The sequence below is a fragment of the Camellia sinensis genome, chromosome 11, assembly GCF_055761805.1.
Source record: "Camellia sinensis isolate YWXY chromosome 11, ASM5576180v1, whole genome shotgun sequence".
Classification (NCBI taxonomy): domain Eukaryota; kingdom Viridiplantae; phylum Streptophyta; class Magnoliopsida; order Ericales; family Theaceae; genus Camellia; species Camellia sinensis.
Window position 1 is genome coordinate 61068699 of NC_138971.1, and position 18087 is coordinate 61086785.

An 18087-nucleotide genomic window follows, 5' to 3' on the forward strand; every position below is an offset into this window, starting at 1 on the left:
TTTAAAATTGTGTTTGAAATTTGTAGATTTCTTAGAAACCCTAGGTTGGTTTTTGATGATAATCCATGATTTGGCCCAAATTGATAGTTGAATCATGAAAGTGGTAAGTTGAATTAGATGTGTTCAAGTTTAATTGGAATTTGGTTATGTTTGAAAATTATGTTTAAATTTTGCGATTGAACTTTGTTAAATGCATTGTAAATTATGTTTTAATAAAAGGGAAATTGGGGGAAAAGATTTATTGATAATGTGGATGATATAAATTCGATTATGGAATGTTGAAATGGAATTTAAGAATTCCTTTTGAGATATGTTGAATTGTGATGACTATGTGGGATGATATTAACTATGTTGATATTAATTTTTGTGACCTAAAATGTGAAGTTTTCAAGAATGGGTTTAATCCCAAATCATTTTACTAAATATTTGTAGGCTTGCTTAGTTATTAAATCAAGAGAATGATTTAATAGGATTTCTTATGGGGATGGGGAAATGTTTGGTTTTTGGTGAAAACACTAGAAATTTAAGGAGTTTTGGGGAACATGGAAATGTTCATAAAAATCCTTTCTTTCTTTGACTAGAAGATGAATGGGTGTAAATTCCATAATGTGTTTTGTAAGACTAGTAATCTTATATATATATATTGAGTTGGAGACGTAGGTTTGAAATTTCGTGCTGCAAAATATTGTTTGCTTTGTTTTACGTGCTTAACCCTCTGGTATTTCTGGAATTTGTGTTTGATGCCTTACTGTATAAGTTGTGTACACGTGTAGGGCATAACCTGAGAAGGACGAGCACTCCGTTATAGCACTGTGAGTAATAGTACTCTAATGCACATTATTTACCGTTAATAATGATTCTTATTAACATCTTGTTCTCCGTGGTCAATTAAGTTAACATGTATGTGGAACGAGAATTAGTGTGAACTTATGTAAATATTGAAGGATTTGGCACACACTGACATGATACAGATATCTACCTAGAGTGGATCATCAAAACGAATAATTGGATAAGACTACGGGTTGTTTTTTACGTTAATAACCATTATGAAATTATGTTAAATATCAGATGAACCTCTGAATGACTCAATCCGGAGAAAGAATTGAAGGTCAATAACATGATTATGTGACCCACGTTATGATGTGAATGGCTCCACTCTTATTAATGTAATGGAGCATTTACCTTCTGTTTATTGTTAATAGTGTTGTTCTGTTATTGTGGGACAATTATGTCACCTTATGAGAAACCATGGGAAAATCTAAGAGCATTACTGGGTACTACGTTCTGTTTATTATTGATAATGGATACTAACACACTGTTATCTGTAAGTCAGTTGTATGGATTTATAACGAACAAGGGGAATTTAAGTGTATTACGGGATTATGGTATCTGCGTATCTCTGGACTCATTTAATATGTAATAACATTCTGTTATCTGTGAACTAGAGGTAGTAATTCATGACAAACAAATGGAATGTGACTGCATTATGAAGTTCAATCTGGTAATAGTTGCTATTAGCACTCTGTTGAACGTAACATAACTATGTTACCTCATGTGAATAATTAGAAGGAACTATGTGCTTCTGTATGATTTATAAGGCCGACTTGTGAATCTATGAACTTGTGAGGCCAAGGGCCGACTTGTGAATCTATGAACTTATGAGGCCAAGGGCCGACTAGTGAATCTATGAACTTATGAGGCAAAACGCCGACTTGTAAATCTATGAACTTGTGAGGCCAAGGGCCGACTTGTGAATCTATGAACTTATGAGGCAAAAGGCCGACTTGTGAATCTATGAACTTGTGAGGCGAAGGGCCGACTTGTGAATCTATGAACTTATGAGGCAAAAGGCCGACCTGTGAATCTATGAACTTATGAGGCCGAGGGCCAACTTGTGAATTTGTGAACTTATGAGGCCGAGGGCCAACTTGTGAATTTGTGAACTTATGAGGCCGAGGACCAACTTGTGAAAATATGAATCTATGAGGCCGAGGGCCAACGTGTGAAACTATGAATTCAAAGGGCCAAGGGCCAAGTTGTGAAATTATGAATCTCAATTATGAATCTATAAAGCCAAAGGCTAATTGTGAATATGTGAACCCACCAGGCCAAGGGCCAGTCTGTGAATTTGTGAACCAACAAGACCGTTCTGACATTAGTACGGGATCAGATTAACTACTTGTCTTTTATATTATATAAACTCTGATTTGCATTATAATTCAAGTTGAACATTGAGTTATTCACGTACTATTATTCACTGAGGTTATCTCACTATGTATTTTGTCTGATTCCGTAGGTCCTGCATTTGGAGGTCAGCCTCAACTTTTAATGCTCGTCTTCCTTGTTAGTCTCTGTGTGTCCAAGCATTTGGGTGAAGCCTACCCGTTTGGTGAAGTTTTGGCTTAGATTCTGATTGTCTATAATATGTTGTAACTTCTAATGTTTTTTTTTATTATACGCCCAAACACGGGCGGGGTTGTATATGTGTATGTAACTATTATTATCTGTCTATTTGTGATCCTGGCATGATAGTGGTCGCTCAATGGATGTAGCTCTTTCCTTGCATGTTATTATATAAAATTTATGCTTCCACTCAGGCCCCATATGTTGTATATAACAGGTTAAGTGTCCGTTTTTGAAGTGGTCATGCCCAAACTTCTAGGGGCGGGTTTGGGGCATGACAGGTGGTATCAGAGCACGAGTTGCTATCTCACACATGGATCCATTGAGCTTTAGGATGTCTAGAAAAGACTTAGGCATCATTCTTTAGTGCATATGAAAGGAATTGATAGCAACGATACTGGTATATGTAATGACGCTAACCGCAATGGTTGTTATTCATGTCTGTTATACATTTCTTGTATATATTGTGATTGGTTGCTCTGCAGAACATGGTAAGACCTGCAGATGGGATTAAATCAAGCAAGTTGCGCAGCGGAAGCGTGGTGAGGATTCGAGCTAGTCGGTAAGACAATGTATATACAAATGATTAGATGAAATGTGAGCTATCATGGGAATAATGATAATATGAATGGGTTTTTAGCATCTGCTTAAGTGACTTAATTAAATTCTAAGTACCGAATATTCCTAAGATCAAAGGAAATGCTATATGTATGATACTCTTAGTTATGTTTTTCTTGCCATAACCCTGTCGAGATTCGTGATTTTAAGAATTTATTGTGTTTAAATATTTTCATGAGATGTGTTTTGTGTAAGGATTGAAATTGTGTTAAGTACGACCGATTCTAAGGAAAAGTCAGGCATGTAGTGACCCCCCTAAAGTTGTGAAAAGGATCAAGTAATTGTGACCTTGCTTCTTGCTAATGATTTAAATAAATAAGTTATATTGACGAGTTAGTTAATGATCTTGGAAGAGTATGTAAGTAATATGATTTCGTGAATTAAGGAAGGAGTAGTGTTTGTGTGTAACTGGAATTTGATTATGGGAATCTGTAACCATAATTCTGTCTGTACTCTGCCCTCTGTAATTTGTAATCTGAAACCTGAAATCTGAAATTGTAATCTGTTTTGTTTACGTTACGTCTGTAATCTGTAATTGGGATTTCTTATAAGAAATGGCCGAAGAACATGAAGAGCCCCACTTATCTTATAGGTTTGCGTGTATAACACTTATAAAGGGGTAGTTAAGGACTACCGTGAAACCAAATTAAATGAGTGGGATCTGATAATTTGCTGTAAGAACGGAAACCCTCCCTATGGGTATTAATGATTGAGAAATCATCTTTGTAATATATTTCTGTGAAGATATGTAAAGGTTGGATATTGCAATTTGATCCTTTATTGCCTATTGGAAGACCATAATGTAAATTATTCTGTATGACACTGGGCATTTCGACAGAAACAAATAGTTATGTGGGGATAATCCATAATAATGAAGGGCTAGCGATACGTACGGGGTATCCACTTCCTCTTACATGTTATACAAATTTGTACAATACGCACTACATGATTAAAGCACTTTATCGATATACTGTTACATTTCTAGATATTATGGAACCCTAATAGATGTGATTATGGTATATTTACTGGAATTATGACTCTATAAATGGACTTAACCAGACTTACGTATGTGGAATATTGAAATGATTAAAGGAGAGGCCAAATTAAGAAGAATGTTTCTAAGAGAAGACGTTACGCCTTCAAGTTATGACTGATTAACTGACCGTGATTTTGAATTTGATTCTGGTTTTATTTTCGGATGGCACCCTACGCTTGAAAAGATAGTTACCTTATATGTTTTTATTGCTCATATCCAAACTTAGGATATTCTAATTAAGTGTCTCTCATGGCGTACTTACAGGAAATTGTAAAAGTGTATGATGCTAAGTTATGATCTAATTGTAACAGTTGGATTTGGACTATGGTTCTCCTTGTGTTACGGTATTTCTTTCCATTATTCTGACTTTGTCCAAATTCGTATGTGTGGTTTTGAGTCCATATAACATTATGAATTTGATATGTTTACGGAAATAGAGAATACTAAGAACAAATGTGAAGCTAGTGACTATATGCTTACGCAACTTATTATGCTTGTTGGAATGACGCATACCTTGTTAAATGGACTGAACCTTGTGGATGGCTTTGGTACTTAATTTCATGATGCATTATATGATATGAATCTAATTACATAATTGATTTTTGTGACGATGATAGACAGTTTGGGTTACCAGCTTATCCCTAAGTGACTTATAATATAGGATTTATCAAGTAATGGGATTTGCACATGAACATAGCAAAGAACATATGGCGATTGAAGTTAATGCATACTGTGGAATGTATGAATTCTGTGTCTAGGAAAACGAAATCTACTATACTTCTGTATTTAAGAATTGTATGTTCTGTAATTGGGCATTAACACTGTGGAACTTATTGATGGGGAGATATTGAAATGATAGACCCTACCTACTGAGGATTTTCTGTCTTACATATTCTGCAATGGACTCGTGTAATCTTATCTTCCTTATCGCAATAAGTGTGGGATTACCCTGTGAATTGTTCGAACCAAAGTATGTAAATATTTATGAAAGAATTGAACAATAATGTGAGACTGAGATTTCTACTTTATCATATGGCAAAACAAGTTTGGAGGACCAAACTTATTTATGGGGGGGAGAATGTAATAACCCGACCCTCATATCTGTTTCTAGTATATTTTCGATCTGTTATTCTGTGCATTTACTTGCTTTCTGTGAAAAGTGATTTATATCTGTGGCATTTTTATTAGTGTATTTGGAACCTCCCTATTTTATTTTGGGCTATTGATTATGGTGGTAATATGATGGTAAAGTAAGATTGGATCAAAAACTTTAATTTGAATAATTCGTTTACGACCAACCGCCACTCTTTTGCCCTTTTCTTGTTCCACACTTGGAATTTGGATGTGAGGTTAGAACCATTGGAAAGCTTATTTTCGGGGCTTCAATTTGGGCACAAGAATGACCTAAAACGGAGTCTGGATGAGAGAGTTACGCCTGTTTGAAGTTTTCATATCTGTGCTGGAAGCAGAACCGCACGTGCGGGATATGCGGCGCACGTGCGGCGATGTGCGGGGCAGCAGCTCAAAAACGTGATTTTTGAGTCATTTCTTAGATTTTCTTTTCCTCTCTTCTTCTTCCCTCTTCCATGTCCGAAACCCTAGCTCCCTAAACCTTGATTTCCTCCACTTTTCTCAACAAATTAACCATGAATCTTGCATCAAGGATGGAGAATAAGAGGAGATCACCACTTTTTACCGAATGGAATTCCGAAATTTTTGAGGTATGTTGGGGTATGTTGGGGTTCTATTATGGGGTTTAGAGTATGGTTTATGGGTTATGGACCTAGGGTGCCTAATAAATGAGAAGATTTGGAATAAAAAGTAATGGGTTAAGAAGATTTAAAATTGTATTTGAAATTTGTAGATTTCTTAGAAACCCTAGGTTGGTTTTTGATGATAATCCATGATTTGGCCCAAATTTATAGTTGAATCATGAAAGTGGTAAGTTGAATTAGATGTGTTCAAGTTTAATTGGAATTTGGTTATGTTTGAAAATTATGTTTAAATTTTGCGATTGAACTTTGTTAAATGCATTGTAAATTATGTTTTAATAAAAGGGAAATTGGGGGAAAAGATTTATTGATAATGTGAATGATATAAATTCGATTATGGAATGTTGAAATGGAATTTAAGAATTCCTTTTGAGATATGTTGAATTGTGATGATTATGTGGGATGATATTAACTATGTTGATATTAATTTTTGTGACCTAAAATGTGAAGTTTTCAAGAATGGGTTTAATCCCAAATCATTTTACTAAATATTTGTAGGCTTGCTTAGTTATTAAATCAAGAGAATGATTTAATAGGATTTCTTATGGGGATGGGGAAATGTTTGGTTTTTGGTGAAAACACTAGAAATTTAAGGAGTTTTGGGAAACATGGAAATGTTCATAAAAATCCTTTCTTTCTTTGACTAGAAGATGAATGGGTGTAAATTCCATAATGTGTTTTGTAAGACTAGTAATCTTATATATATATATTGAGTTGGAGACGTAGGTTTGAAATTTCGTGCTGCAAAATATTGTTTGCTTTGTTTTACGTGCTTAACCCTCTGGTATTTCTGGAATTTGTGTTTGATGCCTTACTGTATAAGTTGTGTACACGTGTAGGGCATAACCTGAGAAGGACGAGCACTCCGTTATAGCACTGTGAGTAATAGTACTCTAATGCACATTATTTACCGTTAATAATGATTCTTATTAACATCTTGTTCTCCGTGGTCAATTAAGTTAACATGTATGTGGAACGAGAATTAGTGTGAACTTATGTAAATATTGAAGGATTTGGCACACACTGACATGATACAGATATCTACCTAGAGTGGATCATCAAAACGAATAATTGGATAAGACTACGGGTTGTTTTGTACGTTAATAACCATTATGAAATTATGTTAAATATCAGATGAACCTCTGAATGACTCAATCCGGAGAAAGAATTGAATGTCAATAACATGATTATGTGACCCACGTTATGATGTGAATGGCTCCACTCTTATTAATGTAATGGAGCATTTACCTTCTGTTTATTGTTAATAGTGTTGTTCTGTTATTGTGGGACAATTATGTCACCTTATGAGAAACCATGGGAAAATCTAAGAGCATTACTGGGTACTACGTTCTGTTTATTATTGATAATGGATACTAACACACTGTTATCTGTAAGTCAGTTGTACGGATTTATAACGAACAAGGGGAATTTAAGTGTATTACGGGATTATGGTATCTGCGTATCTCTGGACTCGTTTAATATGTAATAACATTCTGTTATCTGTGAACTAGAGGTAGTAATTCATGACAAACAAATGAGATGTGACTGCATTATGAAGTTCAATCTGGTAATAGTTGCTATTAGCACTCTGTTGAATGTAACATAACTATGTTACCTCATGTGAATAATTAGAAGGAACTATGTGCTTCTGTATGATTTATAAGGCCGACTTGTGAATCTATGAACTTGTGAGGCCAAGGGCCGACTTGTGAATCTATGAACTTATGAGGCCAAGGGCCGACTAGTGAATCTATGAACTTATGAGGCAAAAGGCCGACTTGTGAATCTATGAACTTGTGAGGCGAAAGGCCGACTTGTGAATCTATGAACTTATGAGGCAAAAGGCCGACTTGTGAATCTATGAACTTGTGAGGCGAAGGGCCGACTTGTGAATCTATGAACTTATGAGGCAAAAGGCCGACTTGTGAATCTATGAACTTATGAGGCCGAGGGCCAACTTGTGAATTTGTGAACTTATGAGGCCGAGGACCAACTTGTGAAAATATGAATCTATGAGGCCGAGGGCCAACGTGTGAAACTATGAATTCAAAGGGCCAAGGGCCAAGTTGTGAAATTATGAATCTCAATTATGAATCTATAAAGCCAAAGGCTAATTGTGAATATGTGAACCCACCAGGCCAAGGGCCAGTCTGTGAATTTGTGAACCAACAAGACCGTTCTGACATTAGTACGGGATCAGATTAACTACTTGTCTTTTATATTATATAAACTCTGATTTGCATTATAATTCAAGTTGAACATTGAGTTATTCACGTACTATTATTCACTGAGGTTATCTCACTATGTATTTTGTCTGATTCCGTAGGTCCTGCATTTGGAGGTCAGCCTCAACTTTTAATGCTCGTCTTCCTTGTTAGCCTCTGTGTGTCCAAGCATTTGGGTGAAGCCTACCCGTTTGGTGAAGTTTTGGCTTAGATTCTGATTGTCTATAATATGTTGTAACTTCTAATGTTTTTTTTTATTATACGCCCAAACACAGGCGGGGTTGTATATGTGTATGTAACTATTATTATCTGTCTATTTGTGATCCTGGCATGATAGTGGTCGCTCAATGGATGTAGCTCTTTCCTTGCATGTTATTATATAAAATTTATGCTTCCACTCAGGCCCCATATGTTGTATATAACAGGTTAAGTGTCCGTTTTTGAAGTGGTCATGCCCAAACTTCTAGGGGCGGGTTTGGGGCGTGACACAGAACTTGTTGTGTGTGTTTGGGTAGTGTATGCACGGGCGTCTTTCTTGTCGCCCTGAATTGTGGAGTTTGGACCTTGAACTAGAAAGGACCCTTAGGAGACTTAGGACCTCTGCCTGTATTCCTAGGCTTGAATATTCATATTCATACATTGAGCCATTAGAGATGGCAAATCCTAATGTCCCAAATGTGCCTAACCGGACCCTTAAGGATTATTTTACACCCACTGCATATACATCACCGTCATCCATCCAATTGTCCAATACCACTGCTGCTCATTATGAGATTAAGTCCAGCACTATACAAATGCTCCCATCATTCCCTGGACTAACTCATGATGACCCTTATAAGCATTTGAATGAATTTCTGGAAATTTGCTCGACATTGAGGATCCAAAATTTCACAAATAAGGCCTTAATGTTGCGATTGTTTCCATTCTCGTTAAAGGATAAAGCCAAACACTGGCTAAATTCTCTACCTGCTAATTCCATCACAACTTAGGACCAATTACAGCAACGGTTTTTGGAGAAGTACTTTCCCATAGGTAAAACCAACCAACTTAGGTGAGCCATCACAAACTTTGCTCAAATGGATGGCGATCAATTCCATGAGACGTGGGAAAGACTTAGAGACCTTCTCCAACAGTGTCCTCACCACCAAGTGCCTAATTGGCAACCTGTTCAAACATTTTATTATGGCTTAACTGAGCCGCACCGCCAAATGGTGGATTCGTCCTGTGGTGGGACATTTATGTCTAAAAATGATGCCGAGGCATGGCAATTGTTTGAGAACCTAAGTGATAATTCCCTTCACCATGCATCCGCAGCCCGACAAGTCCGGCAACCCGTAGTTGGAGCCCCGAAAAGAGGGGGCATTTATGAGGTCGGGCAAAACCTAGAGTTAGCACAACAAGTAGAGGCACTGTCCCGCAAGATGGACCAATTATTAGCTACGGGACATGCCCTTACCCAGCAAGATCAGCATCAATTTCACGAGGCATGTGTTATATGTGCGAGCCCTGCTCATGACTTGAGTGAGTGCCCTTCGGCATCACAATTTCCGGAGTTAGTCCAAGAGCATGTGAATGTGGCTCAAGGATTCTCCAACCTGGGTAATGACCCATACTCCAACACATATAATCCGGGATGGAGAAATCACCCTAACCTCTCATGGAGACCCCCTTCACAAGGCACTTCTTATAATCCTCCACCACCAAGGCAGAATTTTAATAATTTTGCCAACCAATCATCCTACCAACCACCGCAACCTTATCGACCCCCACAACTGTACCGGCAACCACAACCCCCGCCTGTTCCTCAGGGCAACTCTGTCTTTGAGACTCAGGTGTTGGAAGTTCTCTCAGAACTTAAGGGGTTAGCACCAATATTTCACTCCCACACTCACTCTATTGCCAAGATAGAGGCCCAATTGGGTCAAATAGCTAACTACATGAATCAGAGAGAGGAGGGAAAATTACCAAGTCAAGCTGTGGCCAACCCTAAAGGACAATATAGGGCAGAGAGTTCGGGTGGGAATGGTAAGCAACATGAGCAAGTGCAGGCGGTGGTTGCTTTAAGAAGTGGTAGGGAGTTAGAGCCTTAGTAAGTTGCGCCAGATGCAACTAGAGTTAAGAAGGGTGACATTGGGGGTACACCTAATGAGAGCAAGGGTGAGGGGGAAACACTTAAGAGGGATAAGTTAGTCCCTAGCACTCCATATGTGCCTAAGGCACCCTTTCCCCAATGCCTCGATACACCGTCCCCTTTTAATAAGAAGGCGGCATCTATGGAGGCAATGATGGATGTCTTTAAACAGGTAAAAATCAACCTCCCCCTGTTGGAGGCGATTAAGCAAGTACCATCATATGCCAAATTTCTGAAGGACCTTTGTACGCAAAAGCGTAAATCTAGGACACATGTGTCCCAAAAGGTCCTACTCACGGAGCAAGTAAGCTCTATCTTGTTGAATGACACACCTCCTACGCTTAAGGACCTGAGTGCCCCAACCATTGCATGCATTATAGGGGACCATTTCATTGATAGGGCCTTATTAGATTTAGGGGCTAGTGTCAATTTATTGCCGTACTCTGTGTACGAGGAATTTGGGCTTGGCGAGTTGAAGCCCACTACTGTCACTCTTCAATTGGCTGACCGGTCCCTCAGAGTGCCACGTGGCATGATTGAGGATGTGCTAGTTAAGGTTGATAGGTTTTACTTCCCTGTTGACTTTTTGGTGTTGGATATGGAACCGGTAACCAGTTCTAAGAAACAAATCCCGGTGATCTTAGGTCAACCTTTCTTGGCTACGACCAATGCATGAATAAATTGTCGGACCGGGGTTATGGAAGTTTCATTTGGCAACATGCAAGTGAAACTTAATGTTTTCTAAGCATCCCAACAACCTCATGAGAGGGAGGAGTGCTTATTAGTGGATTTTGTGGATGAGATTGTGGAGGAGGCTTTGCCCTCCATTCTTGTAGAGGACCCTTTAGAGGCTTGTCTAGGTCATTTTGGGTTTGAAAATTTTGATATTGATGGGTCAGTTAAGGAGGTTTTGAAATTGTTGGATGCGGGTATCATATACCCCATCTCAGATAGCAAGTGGGTGAGTCCCACACAAGTGGTACCCAAGAAATCGGGCATCACCGTTGTTGAGAATGAGGGAGGAGAGTTAGTCCCCGCACGAACCACTACTGGGTGGCGATGCTGCATTGATTATAGGAGACTGAATTCCTCAACTAGGAAGGATCATTTTCCTTTACCCAGGGGTTTGATGGACCCATTTTATTATGATTGATAGATTGATTTCTTGTTCTCTTTTCTTTCCCTTCTATGTTATTATGTTTTTCTTTGTTCTCGTTATGCTTTACTTGCGTCTAGGAGACTTTAAATCCTCTAAAGGTGTAATTCCTTTGGTGTTTGCCGTGCCCGAACGGCATCTGACGGTCTGGTATAGCCACCTAACCGTGTTTGTAGTGAGTTCCTAGGAGACCAACTGAGATGGTGGAAACTAGAGTTCGAATGGAAAAGCCTAGAACACAAAGGTTTGGGATTTCCAAGACTAGAGTCTGGTTTAAATACCCAGGGGTGTGGAGATTGCTTCAAAACTACCTCGGCTTGAACTCTGTATGGCAGTCCCATAGGTTGAGGTAGCTTTATGCACCTCGATTCTGGATACCAAATCAACCTAGTCAGTCACCCTGTTGGAGAATAGGGAAAGTTACAAACACAGTTAGGGAGAAAAGTAGTACCCGTGGTTTTCGCGTGAAGATTATACCTTTAGTGGGCATTCCGTTATTTTCTTATGTGCTATATTTATTTCGGATGTCAATTGAAGGTAGAAATGGTTAAGTATATTTGGGTTGTACTAGCCTGAAGGCTATAAACTATGCTGGGTTTTATTACCTGGGGGATTATGAAGTGGCAACTTTATGCCATAACTCTGGTGCCTTTTGTTAGGTGCTGAGAGTTAATTAAAAAAAAAAAAAACATGCTTTCATGTTTATTTTTTGTGTTTTTTAAAAAAAAAAAAACAAAAAAACAAAAAAAAACTTTGTTGTTATACATGTTCAATTGTAAACCAATACAAATTCTTAAAAAAAAAAAAAAAAAAAAAAAAGATGAGAAAATTCCGCATGTGCGGCACTGTACGCACATGGGGCAAAAAAAAAATCCCACAAAACAAGTTTGCCCCTTGCTTTAAAAGCAGGTGCGGGCTGGGCAACTTTGACCAAGCCGCACGTGCGGGACCCCGATTTTAAAAAAAAAAATTAAAAAAAAAAATAATTCGCGAGGAGTTGCAAATCGTCGCATGTGCGGCCATGTGCGGAAAAGTTGTGCATCTGGTTTTGTTTTCTTATTTTTATTATTTTTTTTCTTTTTTCTTTTCTTTCATTTTTAATTTGTTGAAGTAAATAAATTTTAAATAAATACATAAATAAAATTTAAAAATAAATAAATAAATATACAATTATTTTATTTATAATTTTTTATATAAAAAAAAAATTCGACTTTTATTTATTTTTATTTTCTATTTTCTATTTTCGAAAAAAAAGAAAAAGAACTCAAAAAGCATGTTGCTAACAATAATCTTAATTTTGTTTTTTTTTTTTTTTGCTATATTTGTTTAGTTTAAATTGCTTTGTAGTGATTCTGGTTAGTTTAATTAGTTAGTAGATTTTGGTTTTATTTTTATTTTTATTATACTTGTGTAGTTAGTGATGTTATTTTTATTTTTTTTCTATACTGTAATTGTTCATTTAATTAATAAGTAGAATAGTTTTTATTTTCTTTTTTTTTTAATTTTCTTCTCTTTTATTTTTCAAAAAAAAAATAAAAATAAAAAATAAAATAAAAATAAATAAAATAAAAGAAAACAGAAAGAAAAAGAGAATCGGTTCGTTTAGGCTATTTTATTCTATACTTTAGTCTCTTTTGTAGTTTAGTTATTTTATAGTTTAGTTTAGTTTAGTTTATAATTTAGTTAATTTAATTTAAGGTCATTTTTATTCATTTATTTAATTATTTTGATTTTTATTTAAAAAAAAAAAACAAAACAAAACAAAAACAAAGGAATTGCATGTGGGACATTAGTGGGCCAACTTGTGCTTTCATATTTTATTTTATTCTCATGATTGGTTCTACGGTTTTGTGTCTATTTGCTTTTGGTGTGTGCCGGCTATGAGTCGAACGGGTATGTGCTCGGGCCTCCAAAAAGGCCAGAGGTTCCAGCATTTCCCACCACCATCGCCATCGGCTTCCCCGTAGTACCCACCTGTACACTGCTTTGTCTCTTTTATTTTTGTTTTTATTTTTCTTTTTCTTTTTAGTTCTTTCTTTTCTTCAAAAAAAAAAAAAAAAAAAAAGAACAAAGAAAAGTGTGAGTGTATATATGTTACTCTCTGCCTACCTGGATGTGCACCTACAATTCTGGTAATTTTCTCTCATTTCTCTTTACTTTTCCATTGAGGACAATGTCATATTCAAGTTGGGGGATGAGGGTTATATTTTATTTTGTGCATTCCTATTTGGCTCATAATTCATGCTTATACCTGTTTCACTTGACTGCATTACTTCACCTGATGTGACTTTTTGCTAATAGGGTGATGATATTTGCATATGTTATTTGGAGATCATAGTAGACTTGTATGAAAAGGGTTTATTGGGTAGATACTTGCATGTGATGTTTGCACAAGGAGAGTTGTCTGTGTTTGTGATTTTAGTACACTTGTCATGAGTATGTCTTAATTCACATGAACACACTATCATAGCGGTGATCTTTTTATTATAATCCCTAGTGTACATCATTGATAATAGCTACAGTTGCAGAAAATAATAAATGAGGAGCCAAGATTCTTATAAAAAAAAAACACTTGACTGGTTTGGTTTCGTAGCCTTTTTAACTCGAGTTACTAAGCCCATAAGGGTGTCTTTACACCTAACGCCCTAAAACCGTCTGGTTTGGGAGTCATTGGCCCAAAACTTGCTACATGGGTCAATTAGAAAGCTTAAGGGACTTGGACATTGCACAGTTAAGGAAAAATAAGAAGAATGACTTGTTCGGATGCGTAGCCTTTTCAACTCGAGTTATTAAGCCCGTAGGGGTGTCTTTACACCTAGTGCCCTAAAACCGTCTGGTTTGGGAGTCATTGGCCCAATGCTCGTCACATGGTTTGATTAGAAAGCTTAATGGATCAAGGCATTGCACAGTCATTTTAAAAAAAAAAAAAAAAAAAAACTTTGAGAATCTTGGCTGTAACAGGTTAGTTTTTCTGTATATGTTGGGTGTTATTGTGAGTTACACTGGGCTATTATAGTGGATAGTTAACTAATATGGAGATTGCACTTTACACCAAGGGTACTCATGACTTATCCACTAGCATTCACAAGTATAGGGAACTTTACTTTTGTATTAACTAAATTGTGGTTTTGACTCAATAGGTTCCTTCATGCTTGTCCACTGTGCCTTTAATGACTCATGATGTCTCAATATCACATTGTAGTGGCACATAAGTTGATTGTTAGGTGGAGTAGTGTGGTCATTTGTTATTGAGTATATATGAATATGTTAATGTTTGTGGGTATCATTTCTGGAAACCCTCACGAGACTTTACTCGTTCACCTGCGGTAACCTTGTGGTTTAAAGGCTTGTTGCATATGCTAAATGCAACCGTTTTCTCACGAAAGAGGAAGTAGATAGATTTTGTTTAATTTTATTTTATTTTACTTGCTTGAGGACTAGCAAGTGGTAAGTTGGGGGATGTGATTAAGGCCGAAATGTACGTCATTGAGGCCGTTAATTAGAATCTCTTAACTTTACTTGCTGGTCAAACTGTATATTTTATGTGTGTTGAGTGTCAATCAAGTTGTATTCGTTGGAGCATAAAATGAGCAAAAAGACAAAATTTGGGCAGAGTTAACTTTCCCGCACGTGCGTTGACTTTCCCGCACGTGCGTTGACTTTTTCTAGGAAAGTCAAACCGACGTTTTAAACCTGTTTGGACGAGATTGGAAGTATAAAAAGGCAAGTAAAAGGCTGGATTAGGGTTCGGAAGTTGTTTTGACCTGAAGGCAGAGGCTAGGGTCTGGAAAGGAAGAGAAACAAAAGCTCCAAGATGTCTCCCATGGTGGTTCCTTCTCCTTCTACCTCCTTCCACTCCTTCATGAGTGGCTAGTCTTCTTTTCTAGGGTTTTGATGAAACCCTAGCCATGTAATTATGTAGTTTTCTTTTTGATTTTTAATTATGTAAAGGTTTGAACATTTGTATGGTGATTTAGAAGTTTGTTTTATATAATTTTCATTATTCTTTCGAATATTTGACTTTCTGTGATTGTTAAATATTATCCATACAATTGTTTTCTTTTCCTTCACATTTAAGGTATGGGACGAACCATACTACGAGGAACGAGTCGTATCACTACCTTAGTTTAGAGTGAACGGTTCGTATTACTTGAGATGGTTCGTGCTCGTACATTGAATGTGATGATCTTCTTGTTAAATGCTTTGAACTTGTAGTTGCGAAGCATTAATCCGTTCAAACCATAGCATAATTGATTTCAGTTGGAAACCCTAATTATGTGGTTAGTGGTGAATTCTCTACCCTAGGATTTTTCCCCAATTCAGTAAACCCAATTTCATTTATTATTGATAATTTAATTCCTTAGTTTAATTTACTCGTTATTAAATTAGGTTATAAACAGCCAATCTTTTTATCAAAATTAATTTAGGAATTTGACAGTTAAATTAGTTTAATTTCACAATAGTCCCTGTGGATCGATACCTAGACTTGCCATTATTCTGATTGAGTTTGGTATAGTTTAGTATTTAATTTTGGTGTGTTCAACGACCCACCAGTACATTGCATTGTAGTTTGCATGCATTTACTGCATCATCCATCTATGACTTGCACCTTTCCATGTTGAGCTTGGGCTGGTACGTGCCCATACTTTTCGCGTTGAAACATGGTTATGATATTATGTGTACGCACCTAGTGTTGAGGGTGACGGTACCGTTTCCGTGTTAAACGTGGGTTGTTTGTGTCCATGCCATTCCTAGGAAAAATTTGGTTTGGCCGCGCGCCTTATCCACTGCATCCATTGCATTTTAGCTAGTATGTATATTGCATTGTACATGGCACATATTGCATGCATTCACTGCATCACCTCCATCTATCACTTGCGCCTTTCCATGTTAAGCTTGGTCTAGTATGTGCCAATACTTTTCACGTTGAAGCACGGTTATGATATTATGTGTACGCACCTAGTGTTGAGGGTGACGACACCGTTTCTGTGTTAAACGTGGTTTGTTTGTGTCCATGCCTTTCCTAGGCAAAGTACGGTTCGGCCGCGCGCCTTATCCATTGCATTCATTGCATTGTAGTGTAGTGTGTTGCATCCAGCATTTAGGATCATGATCTTTCCTCAGCAGGTCATTCCTCACTTATATCATGCCACCCAATTACTTGTTTTATCTATGAAACGCATAGTTATGAGATTATGTGTGCACGCCTAGTGTTGAGGCTGTCGGCACCATTTCTATGTCAGACGTAGTTTGATTTTTTGCATCTCCATCCCTTCATGATATTTGTATGGTTTTATACTGCTTGTGGTTTGATCATCTCAAATGCATTGCATATCATTTGCATTGCTTCAATACATTGTATATCATTACATTGTTTTGTAATATTGCATATCATCTTGCGTCCAACCCGCATTGTTATGCGTCACACTTAGGTTGCATTGTCATGCATCCACACATTGCATGCGTTGTCGCGTATTACTTTACTTATATGTGTTCAAGTTTCTTTTATACACAATGCGTGCGTTGTCGCGTATTGCTTTACTCACATGTGTTCAAGTTTCTCATTAAACACATTGCATGTGTTGTCGCGTATTGCTTTACTTATATGTGTTCAAGCTGCTCATTATACACATTGCATGCGTTGTCGCGTATTGCTTTACTTATATGTGTTCAAGTTCCTCATTATACACATTGCATGCGTTGTCACGTATGCTTTACTTATATGTGTTCAAGTTCCTTTATTTTCACACATTGTACACGTTGTCACGTGTGCTTTAATTACATGTGTACATTTCATTCTTGCTTTACACATTTTGTGTGTTTCCGCGCGTGCTTTACTTACATGTGTATACTTTTCCTCACCTCCACACATTGTACACGTTGTCACGTGTACTTTACTTATATGTGTTTGTGCCTTCATAGCATTGTTATGCTTGTTTCAAATCACATTGTTATGCACACACCCGAGTTGCGTTGTTATGCACCCCTTCCATCCGCATTGTCATGCACCCTCTCACTCATGTTGTCACGTACTTTTCACTTGTGTTTCTATGCATGCATCCAACGATATTGTACCTGTTAAGTTCTCTTTCTTTTTCAGGCACGATATTGTATGTACGGTTCATTTGAAGCTGGCACGACCAGACGAACCGCATAGGTATTGTATTCTCCACGTCAAATGTAGTGAGAATTACATAATTCTCTTACATCCTTTCTGCATTGTAATGTAGTTTGGTTTTTGGCTTGCTTAAAACTGTTGCATTTATTGTATGTATTTGCTTTGTTACAGCTTTCTTTGCATAATCATAAGTTATGCTCGGCTTTGTGCATTGTTCTTGCATTTTTCCCCTGCCTTCGGGTGCATATCTTTATCTGTAGCTTGTATGCTTTGTCTAAGTCTTCGGCCTTGTCAAAAAATGGGTCATCTCTGGGCTTTGACATTCACGTCCGTCATTGTTATGACTTTCGAGTTCTATCAAAGAGGGGCAACTGTAGACACCCCATTTTTTACCGTCCTCAAGACTTGGACGTCATCGGTTGAACACTCGATGATCATCCATGTTCGTGTTCGTCTTGAGTTCTCGGAGGTCTCGGTCGCGCGCCTCGCCTCAAGATCTCTCGACTTATTTAATTTGTGCTTGGTTGGACCAAGGACTAGTGGTTTTTGCACCTGAGGGTGGGAAATGGCTTGTTGACTATCCCCACACATCATCGGCCATGGCCTGAGGCCACCGGCCCTGTTTTAT

At 37.4% G+C, this 18087-nt stretch overlaps 1 long non-coding RNA gene across 1 annotated transcript; it reads left to right on the plus strand.

Moving 5' to 3' along the window:
• Nucleotides 1-2302: 2302 nt before the first annotated feature.
• On the plus strand, nucleotides 2303-8471 carry LOC114306692 (uncharacterized). Its single transcript, XR_014345250.1, has 3 exons — nucleotides 2303-2965; nucleotides 6669-6707; nucleotides 8156-8471. It is a non-coding gene; the product is annotated as an uncharacterized LOC114306692 (long non-coding RNA).
• The last annotated feature ends 9616 nt before the right edge of the window (nucleotides 8472-18087 follow it).